The sequence below is a fragment of the Sphaeramia orbicularis genome, chromosome 14 (genome assembly GCF_902148855.1).
Source record: "Sphaeramia orbicularis chromosome 14, fSphaOr1.1, whole genome shotgun sequence".
In the NCBI taxonomy this organism is placed as follows: domain Eukaryota; kingdom Metazoa; phylum Chordata; class Actinopteri; order Kurtiformes; family Apogonidae; genus Sphaeramia; species Sphaeramia orbicularis.
Window position 1 is genome coordinate 16,501,506 of NC_043970.1, and position 17,662 is coordinate 16,519,167.

General features: G+C 37.5%; 1 protein-coding gene across 1 annotated transcript in view; it reads right to left on the reverse strand.

The window, feature by feature from the left end:
- kirrel3a (kirre like nephrin family adhesion molecule 3a) overlaps positions 1-17,662 on the reverse strand; it is a 520,880-nt gene that overhangs the window by 326,734 nt on the left and 176,484 nt on the right. The gene's annotated exons all lie outside the window — the stretch shown is intronic.

Consider the following 17,662-nt stretch of genomic DNA (forward strand, 5'->3'; position numbering starts at 1 on the left):
TCTGCATCTGGTTCAGGTGGGAGTCATTCTCACCCTTACCTGTAATGCTAATGCAGTCTGTGGATTAGAATCCGCAGATTCGGCCAGTTTTTCCGTATTGAAAAAGGACAAAAAATGACAAAGATATGGTCAGAAATATAAGGCCTGCCCACGTCATTTTCATACTTTTACTCACGTTTGCTCCGAGTTCAAACCGTCATATCTCCGGTTGTCTTTACTCTATCAACATCAAATAAAAAGTGGGAGAGTGTTTCAAGTCCGCACTTTCGAATGCAATTGACCCTAGGGATCTACATGACCAACTTCCGACACTACGACATGTTGACTATGTCATGTGATTGAGTCACGGGGCTGTGGCCGTGCACCCCTAAGGGTTAAGGGTTAATAGAACTAGCCACTATCAATGAAGGCATTAACTGTTGACAAAGAAAGTTATTTAGAGCTGAATTTGTATTTCTATATGTACTACATCCAAAGAGCACCTCAAATCAATACATTCTGAGTGAAGGAAGTTTGGACTAGTACTTTAGCATATAACTGCTGTCAGTGTGGAAGTGGTGTAGGTTTGTTTCACAGCAAGAAGGTCCTAGATTTGATTCCAGGGTTGACCAGCATAGGCCAAAGACAGGCACTTTAATAAGTTCATTGGTCAATCTATGGTTTGTGAATATAATGGTCAATACTGCAATGGTGACACATGCAGGGCTCCAGCACCTCCAGTACCCTTACAGGGACTATAGAGGTCATAAAATACAGTAAAACGCAGTGCAATAAAACTGCAACATACTAAAACAATGATTCAAGAACAAAAAATATAATAATAATAATAATAATAATAATAATAATAATAATAATAATAATAATAATATAATCACTTCATTTCCACAATAACAAGCCAAGGCATGAAAAAAGCACTTTCAATGAGACGCTAATAAAACCTGTTTTCATAAGCATTCATAAATATTTTTGCATTACCCATCATAAATTCATTCTTCAGTGAAGTGTGCAGTGTGAGTAAGAGGCCTGTTAAAAGCATATGGGCAACGGGTTCAAACCAGGATGCTGTTACCTCCATTCAGTAACTGTCAGTAACTTCACAATGGTTAACAACTGTGACAAAAATGCATTACATTCCAATGTCACTGTGCCTTCCTTCCCTTGTTACTGATGCAGAAAGATGAGGAGTTTGCCGATATGACAGAAATAAATGAAACAAACTGGTTTGGAATTAATCTACTGTGCAGAATTGGATTATTACAGTGGATTTTTTTTTTTTTTTTTTTTTTGGTATGCACATACACTTTCACTGTGCAGAGTGAGGAGGATTTTGACCCCATACAGATTCAGATGCTAAACCAAAACTACTAAGACATGGAAAAAAGGAAACAGCCAGGTCCTTCTAATCTCCTATAAAAATGATAAAGAATAAAAATACAGTATGTTACAAACACAAAACACTGTGTACTGAACTCCCTTGGGTCTCCCTGTGAAAAATGAAATTGTTTGCTACTGTATGTTGCAGACAGGCTGTGATAGATAACAGTGTGGGTTTAGAAAAAAGACACAGTGTGGAAAATTGTCCTTCCTTTCAGGTCTCTTGAGCTTCTCAGCCCCGGCATCAGAAAATAAATGTGTCTTCCCCAGCTTCAACAAGGGTGGAAGGTAAAACAGAGGGAAAAAAAATGGATTGAGAAAATCTTTGATTCATTGATTGATCTTTCTCCTGTGTGAACAAAAGGTTTGCCAGCACAGCCTAAGGCGCAGAACAAGGCTGAGGTGCGTGTTTGTGTATATGTGTGCGTTTGGGGGTGGAGGACCCAAATAGCAGCAATCAAAAAATGAATTTGACTTCCTAACTTCGCTAGATGAAAGCACCCAGTTGTGCACTCCATTGCAACGGGAGAATTCTAATGTGGCGTGCTTTGCGTTCAGTCACACACAGTTTCAGTACACACAGTGTGCTGCAGCGCCGCAGCCTCCATCAGCCCCTGCTTTTATTGCTGTAAAGCCAGAGGTTTACTGTGCTTACAGAGTGTGCAGAGAAAAAGAGAGGTATTGAATGCTTCAAGCCTCTTTCCATTATTCTTTCACAACACAGAACTTTTACCATTGGAGAGCGGCCGTAATGATAAGATTGTATGTGGGGATGTGGCCTGGGTGGGATTGATTGCCAAAGGAGATGGGCGAGAAAAACTAATCTCACTCATGAGGTGTAGTGAAAGAGCGAGGCTGCTATATGAAGTGTCATAAGCCGCCCCATCTGCTCCAATCTGTTGTCATTTCTTGTTATCGTTGGTGACAACATTTCGAAGCAATTATTTGCCAGCGCTTCTTTAAGGATTACTTTGTTTGAAAGTAAAGTCTGGGCAGAGGAGTTATGGCTGTGGTTATTAGGGAAAATTCTCCTATTTGTCAACTTTGGTCTTATTCTTTTAAGTCTGGAATCGTGACTAGAGACAGACAAATCAATCTTACCTATTATTGGGTCAGTGAAAGTGTTTTTTTTTGTTGTTGTTTTTTTTATAAAATGCAATGGCAGAACTTTCCTCCAGTTGTGGATGATTTGACAGACATTTGGCTTCTCATCTGGAATCATCGACTTAAGAGATCTTTTTACAGTTAGTGTGACTTTTAATCATCCATATATATATATATATATATATATATATATATATATATATATATATATATATATATATATATATATAAAACTTTGACTGTGAAAAACTGCCCGTATGGAACAAGTAAATATTATTGGTATGCTCTTGCATTTTAGCGTGATGTTGTCTTACAAATTTTCAAAACGAATATTGGACACAAGACATAAATTTGTAAAAACGTAATTACCTCCACCAAGGAACGATTAAGGTTTTGTTTTCATCAGGGATTGTCTGTCCGACTGATTGTCTGTCTGTCTGTTGGCAAGATAACTCAAAAAGTTATGGATGGATTTAGATGAAATTTTCAGGACATGTTGATACTGGCACAAGGAACAAATGATTAAAATTGTGTGGTGATTGGGGGGGCAGCTGATCTGCCTTTTCTAGTTACCTCCACCAGGAGGTATTGTGATTGCTTTGCTTTGTGTTTTTGCATGCGTGCATGTTTGTTTGTTTGTTTGTTTATTAGCAAGATAACTCAAAAAGTTATGGACGGATTTTCATGAAATTTCAGGAAATGTTGATACTGGCACAAGGAAGAAATGATTACATTTTGGTGGTGATGGGGGGGGGGGGGGGGGCAGATCTGTCTTGGTGGAAGTCTGCGCTCTGCGAGTGCTTTTCTAGTTAATTTTATGGTTTTAATATGACCATACATTATATATTTTAATTGTTTGATGATGAAGCTGCTTTAGGCCCAGTTTACATGACAACGCTCTCAGGTGAAAACGACCAAATATTTTATCCGATGTGCCTTTTGTTTAGACGGCAACAGCGTTTTTGGGAGTTGAAAACACGAAAAAGTGAAACCACCTTCCACAGTGGAAATCTTAAAAACACTCCATTGCATAGAGTTCATATCACAGGCATGCGCCAGTACAGCAAAACAACATGTCGGATTATTTCCTCGCCATGGACCTTCATGTGGTGTTAAGCAATAACTCCACCTCCTCATCTGTCCTGACAAAATTGTCAGTTTTTGTGCATTGCTTCGCCATGTTCTGTTTCCTGTTTTGTGATTGTATTTCACATTACGAGAAAACAGGAAGAGTAGAAAGGTTCTATACAGGCGCTTGGTCTTGGTGTTGGTGATACCACCTAGCTACCTGGCGTGCATAATACATCGATAAATAGTGAATTTCACACACTTTTGTGTGTCTGTCTGCATGCAGATTCCCCCCTCCAATATGCAAGTCTAAACGCGGAATTAAAAGTGAGAATGCAACACCAGTTTTGTGTTTTCAGTTCAGATCCTTACCATCTAAACGTAGCCTTAGACTAGCAACTACACCATCAAATGACCACTTCAAATCAATTCATTTTGAGTGTTTTTACTTATGTATTTCTGCTTTGTGCAAATGTACAGTTGCATTGCTCGTAGAAATGAAAGTTGCAATCTTGTTGATTGCATAATAGCATCTACACAAAGGATTCCAGCAGTGAGAAGTCTTCACAGCAGGAAACGCTCTCAGACCACTCTTACTCAACATCAAAGTGGTGCACATGTGCAGGCTATTGTCAGTATACGACAAAGAATATTTCACACCTGAAACATTATCCAAAATCCTGCTAAAAACTTATCATTCATCACATTCCTTTTAATCAAATTTCACATTGTTTATTCCAGATGTGTTAACTCTACCTCTAGTTTCAAAGTGTCAGCTGAGGAAAAAAAAGAAAAAACTGAATGCTGCAGAAAAAAAAAAGAAAAAAAAAGCCCACAATGGCTTCACACATCCATCCAAATCTGTTGTGACTGATCATGAAGCCATGACCAGGAGCCTGTGGTGTCTGTCACCTTGATTGATAAGACGACTGTTTGGTGATGGACGTCACGCTTAGCGCTCTGGTGCATCGCTGGGGTGGGTCTTCCTTATGTTTAGATAGAGGTCACATAAATAGATTACACAGTTGATAAAACCGTTTGATGAACAGCTTAATGTTTGTGTCACTTCCAAAAGAGTGTAAGAGAAAGCCTTTAGGATCCAACTGGCGACCAGGCAGTTTGCTATGCCCTCAAACGTCAGCTTGTGATTGAAATATGTCGGTGTTGAAATGGCTCCTGCTGTTGGAAACATGACAGTGGATGAAGGACAGCTATTTGCAGGGAAACCGGGATGCTATTGTATTACATCGCCAAGTGTCAATATGTCCCGGACATGGTGGATCTCACCCTACATTTGTGGTTTGCTGGCAGGCTGAGCAGCTCATCTGTTCAGTGTAAGAATGGGGATATATAGCTGACAGACAGGGACTGGGGTTGTTCATCATGTAACTGGAAGCTCCCAGCATTTTTAAATGGACAGATACAATCACGTACGAATATGAACCTAACATAATCTGAGCCTCCGATATCATTAGTCTCCCACTTAGCATTTAGATACATGGATCCTTTGAGTCTGGATTTGATGTAACAGGAGCATGTTTACAACCGCCGCAAATAGGGATGCATATTAGGAGATAAAATAAATAAACGTGATGCTTCTGCAATGTCGTTTAAAAAAAATAATGTTATAAAATCCCTCACGTCTTCATTCAATACTCCATATACAGTGTAATAAACAGTCAATAGGATCAGAAATGGATCCTAAATGTAATGCTTGCACACATTCTACACTGACCTCTGTCAAATCTGTGTTTACCAAGGCAACTGTTGTTTATGTACTTCTCTAATCTCATACATGCACAGTACAACATTTTAAAGCGAATGGTGCCAGGCACAACAAACCCCGCCCCTCACAAGTATTGGAGCGTATTTTGGCATGGATCTAGCTGATGTCATCATGTCTATGCGTGTGGTGATGTTAGCATACCAATCATCTCAACATATGTGCCAAGTTTGAAGTAAATTGAAAGAAAACTGATGTATTTATAGACATTTGAAATTTTGCCCATTATAAGTGAATGGGAGAAGAAAAAAGATGTAAAAAAAATTCATAAAAAATTAGAACTTTGACCTAATTTTTCCCAAAATGTAACCACATATATTCTGGGTTGCTGGTAATCTATAAACCCAATTTGGTCTGAATTCAACCAATGGTTTTGCTGCTACAGACATTTGAAATTTCACCCATTATAAATAAATGGGAAAAAAAGATGTAAAAAATTCATAAAAAATTAGAACTTTGACTTACTGTTCCTAAAATGTCATCACATCTACAGGGTGGGGAAGCAAAATTTACAATATTTTGAGGCAGGGATTGAAAGACAGTGTATGACCAATTAGTTTATTGAAAGTCATGAGAATTTATTTGCCACAAGAATAATTAACATAAGAGAAAATGTTTTTATTCTATGTGTCCTCCTTCTTTCTCAATAACTGCCTTCACACACTTCCTGAAACTTGCGCAAGTGTTCCTCAAATATTCGGGTGACAACTTCTCCCATTCTTCTTTAATAGTATCTTCCAGACTTTCTCGTAATAGTTTTGCTCATAGTCATTCTCTTCTTTCCATTATAAACAGTCTTTACGGACACTCCAACTATTTTTGAAATCTCCTTTGGTGTGACGAGTGCATTCAGCAAATCACACACTCTTTGACGTTTGCTTTCCTGATTACTCATATGGGCAAAAGTTTCTGAAAAGGTATGGATAATAGTGTTAGGTATGATTATGACATCAATACATGTTTGGTTTCAAAACAATTGACGTAGTGCCTGCCGAGAAAAAACAACTAAATGTTCATTGTAAATTTTGCTTCCCCACCCTGTATTCTGGGTCACTGGCAATCTATAAACCCAATTTGGTATGAATTGAAACAATAGTTTAGCTGCTGGTGTTAACAAACAACCGAACCAAAAACAATACCCCTTGCCTCCCCTTCAAGGGGCGGGGTGCCAAAAAGGTACACTTGGTGCTTTGTAAGGGCCTAGCTGGACGGGATACCAGAAGGTTAATGGAACTAGTTATATAATCATAGGGACAGACTGGTGAATGGATGGGTGAATTTGTAGGATAATAGTAATTACAGTAATAAACACAACCTATTTGGAATGACTTACTAGAAGTTTTCATTAAAAATCAGCACTAAGTCCTGGAATTTTTACCTTTGCCTTGACTAGTTTACTTATTTATTTAAGTAACACAAGTAGGCACACTCAACAAATGCATAATTGTTGTTACTGTCAGGAGAGTTTAATGGGTTTGAAGAAGGAAAGGACTCAAATAGCAAAGCAAAACTGTCAAAATATGTAAAATAATTTGCAAACTCATAGCGACACTGAGTTTTTTGGGTGATATTGTTTAGCTAGTGAAGCAGTCAAAAAAAGACAAAACAACAAAAAAACAAAAACAAGATCTGACCCTTCTTATACCGATGTTCTTAATAGGTGTCATATGAGTCTGTGTTCTACCGATGACCCTGAACTACACCTCCCCCTTTGGCTGCTCCTCAGACACTTTGTGACTTTGCAGCAGTGTTCAGAATCATGCAGAGGGTGGATTTAGGGGCAAAGTTACACTTAATGCCTGCAGGAATTTTATAGATGGTACTTACCTCTGCCTCAGTTACTTAGAACGTGAGTAAAACAGAGAACAAAGAACTGCAGTAACATTAGACTAAATTCCAATTTTAGCAAAAGTGTTATAGGATAAAAGAAGATGTTGTCCCATATGCATACACTGAGGGATACGTTGGACCGCCATGTGCATTTATCATAGTCTATGCAAGAGGCAGTAATTTTAACACAAAAATGAACTGTCCATCAAAAGTCTTTACTTTACGAATTGATAGTTTTTTGGAGAAAAACACATTATTATAATAAATACCCTTACACTTAACTACTGTCTTTAATCAAGTTAATAAGTTAACGTCTCTATGCAAGAGAATTTTATTTTTGTTCCTCCCTTGATGAAACTCAGTCGTGCCATCTCCTGTTATTTTTCATATCCTGTTAAAGTGATAATTAACTCCCGTATCCTTTATTCCCCATCTATTCTCCATTATGTTGCTGAACTAACGACTGTGTTCACATACATGCTGTTAGTGAGATATTTTTACAACCTTTAAAATAACTACACATCTGATATAGTGGTCTTGTTTATCCATTTGCTGATGACACTAGTTATTACCATATTCTTTAAGCACCATTAATTGCTGTCAAAATGCAGGTAAAACTCCATTCTTACTTCAAATTCTATGTGTCATTTGCTAAAGTATTTTCAGAGGCAAAGATCCAGCATCAAAGCTGGCACCATCTTTGGTGAATGCTCCATGGAGACAATTTGAAAAGAAAAAAAAAAAAAAAATTTGCAAAAGCATTCTTGTATTGAGTCAATTCAAATTCAAGGCCACTGCGTCTGCACTCTGTGTGACTTGTGGCACTAACTCTATTTACTTGTTCCCTCAACCATGAAAAGAATGCATACACACGAACACACAGACACTCGAACATACTAACGTAGAGGCGGTGGAGGAAAAAAAAAAAAAAAAGTAACAAAAAAAAAAAAAAAAACACAAAAAAAACAGGAATTCTAAAAACACAATGCAATGCATCACCAGCTTCACGGAAACTCATTCAGGGACATTCAGTTACGCTTTCATCAGACTCGCCAGTTCAATCCCCATGTGGCAACAATGCACATGCAGCTCATGGAATCAGCCATTACACAAACATTTTGCGAGGCTCAGTCACCTGTCTTGCTTTGTCTCCATCCATCTATGTTTAAAAAAAAAAAAAAGAAAAGAAAAACCTGCCCGTTTCTCCAGCCGTAGCTTATTTGGAGCTTTCACTGTTTCATTCATGTTTGTGTTTATTTCATGGGCCCTTTGACGGGCAGCACGCGGACAGAATGCCAGAGGCTTTTTGCCGGGTCTTTTGTCTGACCTCAGCTGTCAACTTGGGAGCACCGGTACTTTCTGAAAAGGAGGAGGAGGAGGAAGACGAGGGCTGAAATCCCTCCGTACTTCTCAATTCCCCGAGCTCTGGCCGTCTCCTGCTCCCTCTCTCCCAGGGCTCCTCTTTATCTACTCCACTCGTGCTCTTCTTTCTTTTCTGCATGCTCCTCTGTTCTGCCTTCTGTCCTGAAGGGGAATATTGCCTATGGCACTGCCAAAGGCCACTCTACAGTGTTTTAGATTGCCTCGGATGTCTGTGAACCATTGGCCAATGCAGTAGGTCGGAAACACATACATATGAATGCACGCTGGCATCTGCAATTAGCTAAAAATGGTGGCGTTTTCTCTAAAGGTCTCCAAATACCATGACTTTGCTTGTCCTCCAGAGGCAGGAGTCCACCTCAGATTATTGCGGGTCCAGACTTATTCATGTGGTAGAATGAGAATTGTTTCTATTTTTTAAGTTTCAAGCTGATTTTAGTTCAGTTTCAGTCTTCGTCTTGCTCTAAAAGCAACCACAGGATCTGAAAATATTGAATATTTGGCTCGTGACCCCATGTTTACATCACAAATTTCTGGCGACCCCAGACATTCAAAACGGAGACTTTTTTTTTTTTTTTGATCATGTAATAGTTTGCTATACTATGTTGCAAATAAATATTAATTTTTGATGACATTTAGTCTATATAATGTATATTATATTGGACGGAGGCAGAAAAGCCAGGTGTAGATTACTGCACAAAGTGAGAATCTGATTTTCCTTGGTCAGGATATGTACAGTCAGTCCAGCTGGTATTTACAAGGCTGACAATTAATACTGAACAAACAATAAAACTATGAATTATGAAAGAGCTGCAGCATCTGAAACTGACCACAATGAACATTTGAAAGATAAACAGTACCACAGTGCTTCAGTTTCAGCTTCACAGTTTGTCATGTCTTTTATGGATTGGGATTGTCTCTGTCAACTCAACAAATATTTTTTATTAGTAAATTTATTTATTTTTGTATTTTTTATCAATTACTAGAAACTTCCGGCGACCCCACGTAGGGTCCCGACCCAGAGGTTGAAAAACACTAACTTAAAGAGTCAAAAGTTTCCAGTGGAACTCAAATTCAGAGAAACTTGTCATTCATTTACTCTAACAGTTAATTTTGTCACATGTCAATGGTGTCATGACATTTTCTGTGTTAACATCAATTCTTAACGTGCCTTTAGGCATCAGTTAAACATGCCTCGGAATAAAACTGTAAATTTAACCGTAATAGACCGGGTTCAGTCAAGCAGTGGTGGAAGGTAACAACTGAAAAGGGAAAAGCAGTGGCTCAGTGGTGTCAGTGTTATTTAATAGTTTCACTTTTTTAATAGAACTATTTTATTTTTCTTTTGGAAATGATCTTTTTTTTTTTTTTGCAACAGCAAAACAAGTCAGGAGACATACGATATAAGCATAAATATGATCAGGGTGAATACACATCTTTTGTCATACCCCCGTCCCAACATGAACACATATACAGGGTGGGGAAGCAAAATTTACAATGAACATTTAGTTGTTTTTTCTCAGCAGGCACTACGTCAATTGTTTTGAAACCAAACATATATTGATGTCATAATCATACCTAACACTATTATCCATACCTTTTCAGAAACTTTTGCCCATATGAGTAATCAGGAAAGCAAACGTCAAAGAGTGTGTGATTTGCTGAATGCACTCGTCACACCAAAGGAGATTTCAAAAATAGTTGGAGTGTCCATAAAGACTGTTTAGAATGTAAAGAAGAGAATGACTATGAGCAAAACTATTACGAGAAAGTCTGGAAGATACTATTAAAGAAGAATGGGAGAACTTATCACCCGAATATTTGAGGAACACTTGCACAAGTTTCAGGAAGCGTGTGAAGGCAGTTATTGAGAAAGAAGGAGGACACATAGAATAAAAACATTTTCTCTTATGTAAATTTTCTTGTGGCAAATAAATTCTCATGACTTTCAATAAACTAATTGGTCATACACTGTCTTTCAATCCCTGCCTCAAAATATTGTAAATTTTGCTTCCCCACCCTGTACAAGAGAAAAAAAAAAAAAAAACAAGCTATCAAAATAAACCACAGCAAACAGAGGAAAAACACACAAGGGAGAGAAAATCAATATGAGAAAATGCTTAATTAATTAACAATCAAAGTAAGTACTGGGGCATGGCCACTCAAACTCAGCCTTGTATTACAATGACTAATGATTTATTCCACCATGTTGATAACACAGGTGGACCTTCATCTATCCAAACATGACTGCAGAATACAACACCATACTTAACAATTTTCCCTTCTGACCATACACGGATTGAACAAACATTAGCATCCAATCCATTATTATTATGAAATCTAAACTCTCTGGTTAAACAGAAGACAAGGATATTGTGAACACCGGACATTTGATTTTGACTTCAGAACTCAGCTGAACTTTTCTGGTTCACTCTTTCTGCTCTGCTCTCTTCACCATTCTTCCTCATATCTAATATTGCTAGAACAGGAAGTAGCTTCCAGCCAAAAAGCTCGGGAAAAAAATAAATAAATAAGTAAAAATGTGTGCTCCCCATCGCCCAGCACAAAATACTCAAACACCACTAGCATTAAATATTTTAGCACAAAACATTTATTAGATAAATAGCCGGACACATTCCTTGGGAGTTAGTGGAAGTAAAAAAAAAAAAAAAAAGTAAAGGGTAAAAGGAGGATGACTATTGGACTTTTGGAAACAAGTACACCTCTAAATGCATGCTAATGTGTAATGATTATGTACATAGGCACCTATTAGACACAATAGAAGTATGCAATGTTATTTTCCTCTGCACTTTAGTTCATTATTGCTAAAGTAACCCAGTAAGGGAAAGGATATTTCAGGGAAGAGGTTGAGCACTTGAGAGAAGATAAAAAGATCTTGCAAAAAGCTGTGGTTATTTCCTGTAATCAGTCCGTAGCCCTGTTGTACCACATTCATTTTTCTTCATATGAAAAGTCTTTGCATTTCTTTGTAAAGTAAAAGGCTGCTTGTTGCAAGTTTTTACAAGGAAACTGGAGCAGCATCCTGTGCGAGTCCAATTCACATCTCTTCTTCTTCTGCTCTAAGGGTGAACCATTCGTAGCTTCAGAAAGAGGCCAGTCTAAACTCATTTCACAAAGTTTCTATTTTCCATTTGCCTCGCAGCGGCTCTCCTATTATCCTTAAAGCGGAGGAGATGTAGAGACGGTATGAAACAAGAGCGAGTATGAACAGGCAGGGACACGCACTGTAACGACGTAAAAAAAAAAAAAAAAAAAAAAAAAATTAAAAGTACTTGTTCACAACACATATGTATAGCCGATTCCCTCACTAGCACCATCCATAATCCCTGGAAATGAGATGTAAACACACGACGGTGATGAAAACATCGGCGTGTGTTGATTTGCATGTGCCAGAGGCCCATGGAGACTGCCAGCTGTCTCATATAACCATGGCAGGTGGTAATTGCCATTATGACACTAAGGTTGGGCTGAGACCCCAGTAAAGTAGTGAGTGCCGTCTCATTAACACTGCCGTTGTTCGGAGTCTTCCACAGACACCGGGCAAAGCAGCCGAGGCAATTAGTGCGGGACCACAGGGAGGAGGATGCACAGGCTAGAGGAGTCAAACAGAGGCTTTTTGTAGCTGCTAGATTTGGCTAAGGCAAACTTTTTTCATGCCGGGGAAAAAGAACGAAGATTAAACCCACTACAAATGACTTTCCTAAATTAATAGGGCACCATACTGATTTTACACACACTAATCATTTTACTATTGATGCTCACTACTAAGAGTTTATGTGTTGTGTAGCTTTAGAAGAGCTTTAATGTTCAGAAAAAAAAAGATTTGTCTTCAATGCTATCTACCATGGAGTCTTACAACCCAACAACAAAAACTCAACTCAGAATAATAACAGAGTAGGGAGTCCACATTTTACTCACGGAAATAATTGAAAATGTGTTCCAGTAGGGTTCCGAGAAAAAAAACAAAAACAAAAATGTACCAAGATTTTCAACATGGAACATGGACCATACGCCGTCCACAAATGCAAAATCAGAAATTCAGCTAAAAACAAGGAGTACGATTCCACAGTCCCACAAGCCCCAGATTCGACAACGCGACACCAGTGGAAATGAAGGAACTTGTGTTATTTCAATTATGAGGTATCTGCACCAGCGTAGGATTCAATATTAATGCTTTTCAGGACCTTTTTTGAGATGTCAAAAATGAAAATCAAACAATGTCAAAATATGTTGATCTACTTCCACTAAGTCAACTGTCTTTTCTCATTATGTTTGATTTAATACAGATTCTGCCTGTCACATCTTAAAAACGTCTTCTTCCAGATATTTCTCACTAAATTCCCACTTCTGAACCAAGACTGATGAACAAACACAAGTATCAGAACCTTTATTGCACATGCAAAGCGGCACTAGATGCTACCATGAAGGTGAACAATATATGAGTTTATTGCTATCTTATATATTTATTTTTATGCAATGATATTATGACAGTTCAATTTATGTCTATATCAGTGTTTTTCAACATTGGGGTCGGGACCCCACATGGGGTCGCCTGAAATTCAAATGGGGTCGCCTGAAATTTATAGTAACTGATTGAGAAGACCGGAGAAAACGCCTATGAAAAGATATGCTTTTAGGTCAAATATTTGAGTATATTTTTAATTTATTACAATTTTAATATTATATACTATAATTTGGAACCAATATTCACTTTTAAAGTCTCTGAAAAGGTTCATTAATCATCTTTGTGTTATTTATGCAATAAATTATACACATTTTTCAAATCAGATTCTATATTTTTTGTGTGTTTTCATTCCTTTTGTGTTGATATAGTAGGTTAAAGTGAAAAAAAATAACAGACAGATGAGATAGATGAAGTTGTGTTGAAAAAGAAGATACTAAACATGGGTATAGTAAACATCTAGGCAAAATCAAAAGAACTCAAAAAAAGCCAAAATAGGTTCAGACCCCTAATGGTAAAGATGCTGCAGCTCTTTCATAATTCACATTTTGAGTTCTTGTTTGTTCAGTATTAATTGTCAGCCTTATAAATACAAGCTGGACTGACTGTACATATCCTGACCAAGGAAAATTAAAATTAATTTCAGGAATATAAGGTTGGGAACCACTGGTCTATATTCATGTTCATGTGTTTGTTTTTACTGAAAGTAGTTGAAAAAGTATCTGTAAGAAGCTTGAACTTGGATCTGCCTGTAAAATACAGACTAAACCGCACAGATCTAGTTTTATTTTCTGAATTTTTTTATGTCTTGCACGTTCAACAGTTTTACCACACAGATATCTGGGATGCACCGATGCCGATACCGGTATCGGGTATCGGTCTGATACTGAGCGCATGTACTTCTACTCGTACTCGTAAAATTGCTCCGATACAAACACACTGATACCACTTTACAGCAGCATGACGTTCACAGTTAAATGCAGCAGGTATGTGGTGGAGGGGTAATGTCAGCAGTGTGGAGATTTTTTGTTAAATAAAAGACGATGACAAAAGTAACAGTGACAGAAAGTTATGCTAAAGACACAGATGGATACGGCCAGAGCGTTCTGTCCATCCTCTGCCTATATTCTGTCTGTGTTCCGGGTGCTCGTGGATGTGTACCCAGACGGGGAATTTGGAGCAGTACCACTGGGAACTGTGGAGGTAGCGGATCTTTTCAAAGAGTGACTGTGTGAGTTAGAGAAAAACTGCAGACATATTTATGACAACTACCCTCATCAATATCAACATTAGCATCCACATTAGTGTTACCTCCTCTTTCGTGCCTTGTTTGTTATTACTGACTTCCTTCTTCTTCGTCTCAAAAAACTTTACTCTTCTTGGTGATATTTGTTGTTGAATTTTAATTGTACAGCCTTTTATGTTTTAATCTATTCTTGTATTTTATTCTTTTATTTAGGTTTTCTCTATTCTTATGTATTTTTATTTATTTATTTTTTAATTTTATTTTTTACAGTTTTTCTATGTCTTTTAATCTATTCTTGTATTTTACTCTGTGATTTTGTTTTGTATTTATTTTTCTGTACAGCACTTTGGTCCACTGTGGTTGTTTTAAAGTGCTTTACGAATAAAGTTGGATTGGATTGGATTGGATTGGATTGGATATTCGGCCAGTATGGTTAATGAAGAGCAGCGCCCTCTGATGGATTGAGTGAGAAACGTTCATTCCAACACGTTAAATGTCAGTAGCAGCACTTTGTTCCAGTCAGACTAATGACAACGATAATAAAGCACATTTTCAAATGGTACTATTAAGTACTCATATCAGTACTCGGTATCGGCAAGTAATCAAATGCAAGTACTTGTACTTTGTCTGGAAAAAAGTGGCATCGTTGCATCCCTAACAGACATCCAACATTGCTAAAGGATTTCCATCAGTTCAGGTTATAAACTATGAAACCATTGTGAATAAACAGACACAATATTCATAAATGCATGCCATATTTACATATTTGTTTTTTTTTTTAAAAGAATCATCATTTATTTGAATCTGGGGCTTACAAAACCATTCATTTTGAGTCATAAATCACTGAAATAATTCAAGAGTCGGCTAGCAAGTTTTTTCTTTTTCCGTGTGTGTGTTGGGGGGGTGGCAAAAATGAAAGTTGAATAGAGAGCAACTCAATAATCTTACAAATTTGGCTTACAGCACAAATCACAATCTGCTTTCTATTACTCTCACTGACATGTCGGCTTTGTCACCGCATTTGTGTGACGGCTCTGTCAAGCACACTCTGACCTGCAATTGCAATTCTGAAAAGAGACCTGAACGCGAAAGAAAAAGAAATCTGAGTTCGTAACGCGCCGCAGTCCTGAAGGAAATATTCGATTGCTTTGTCGAAACCACCACAGAGACGGATTGCGTTGGGACGGGGGCTTCAGATACACACCGTCTTCCCCCCGTGAAGCTGAACAATATTCTCCATGCTGTGAGGCAAGATGCAAAATTTCCTCCCCCTCATCTTCTCCTGGGCCATTCATTGGCTCTGTGAGTCACAGGTGCATGAATGCAGCAAAGAAATCAGGTGAATTTAAGCCCTCTGCTGATGTAGTGGAAATCACACAGACTCATTGTGACACATGAATCACATCCAGGCATACCTTAGGGTGAGGCCTCTGCACAATTGGTGTGACTGCATTATTTCTGCCTGCCAGAGAGCCTCACCGCTCAGGGGCTTTTCATTCCCAAATCTTTCTCCTCATATATTTATATATATGTATGCAATCCCGTTTCCTTTCCCCCGCACTACAAAGTACCGCAGTGGTGACAGGCTACTCATCTGCAGCGCTCTCCTGCATGGCTAATGGAGTTAATCTATGTTGGAAAGGTCAAGTCAGGGAAGATTATGGCCTAGTCTACTGTTGAATGGCTGACCTTATCAGCGCTAATGTACCACCGCAATCTGTGTTGTCACCTCCACATCGAGGGAGTAGGACGTAGGCGGGCTGAGGAGGAGGGTTTGAAATGATGCCGGAGGTGATAAGTTCAGCAGGTCATCGCACTGTTTGGAAAGTGTGATGACCCACTGATGTGGCGGAGGATGGCTGATATTATGAGGGAGGATGTGCACAGTGAAGCTCATAAACATGCACTAAAATGCAAATGGGTTTCAATCTGTTCCTAACATTTAACAAAAACAACCTTATCTCCTATACCATACTCCATATTTGGACACAACTCATTTTTTTCTGACCGTGAAGTGATGCACAGTGTTTATATCAAACTAAAGTCACAGAGGGAGGTTTATGACTGATGATTATACTGCAGGTCATGGACTTTTTTTTTTTTTTTTTTTTTTAAGCTCACTGCAACCTGACTGCAGAAATCACTAAAATATGGTCTGATTTTAGTATTTAGTCTTATTTCCGTGAATGAACACAACAGAAAAAAATATAACTTAGTGCATGTTAGGGCATTTAGCTTCATGTGGTGCACTACTTAATGAAACATTAAGTCCCAGTAACCATTCACTGTCCACATACTGGTATAAATCAGTGTAGATTTCAGATTTCTTTATAAGGTACACTTGAAGTTTATTTATTAATTTTTATTTTTTTTTCCAAACGGACAGTGCATATTAATAAACACAACATGTGCCAGTAGGTAAGATTATAGCCAAGGGTAATTTCTATCTTTAGTCGCTACATAAATTAACATAGTTCACATAAAACAGTACAATCTAGTGTACTCATTCAACAAACCAGTAAAACACATCATACATTTATGCTACATTGTACACAACATATATACACGCGCGCACACAATTTCAGAGTGCCAGATGACTTTGAATGCATCATGACCTGTGGGTGAGGTCAAGGACGTCACAGATGGACAGCCCACTAGTTTTTTATTTGTAACTTTTGAACCAGACAAGTTTAAGACAAATATGACACATAATAATAAAGGTCTAAATACCATCTTAAACCTATTCAAAGGACAAAATTTTGTTTCAAACATTTTTAAATGAAAAATATCAAAAACTACTGCGTCACAGATGGACAAAAAATTAACGTCTAGTTTTTGCAAGAATTACAAAGTTCTCAAAAGTGAAGTTCCTGTGACATTTTCATCCTAAAATGTACTCAGCGTATACCTTAAACCCTCTATTTTACAACCTCATAATTGGTTAGAGGAAAAAAATATCTTATCATACCTAAATAGCAAGAGTTTTGGAAAATGGCAGCGTCACGGATGGACAACTAAAGTAAATATCAAATTAAACTTTTTTTATTTCAATTATCAATCTCATGTACTTTTTTTTTTTTTTTTTTTTTACAATATTTACAACATACAAATAATATTAACATTATATTCAAATGTATTTTGCATAGATATATGTATTTATTAATTTTAAACACTGTTAAGAATGTGACATAAATAATGTATTAGTCAGTGTATTTGGAATAAGTTTAATTTATTTATGAGAGTTTATAAAATGAACCCAGAATGACGGCAGAAAACTGTCACTTTCCAAACATTCACACTCATAAAACTCCTCAATTTTTTTTATTTTTTACAATTTTTTTCTTATTTCAAAATTTATTTTCCTGAAAATATAAGTAATTACCTACCCAAAACT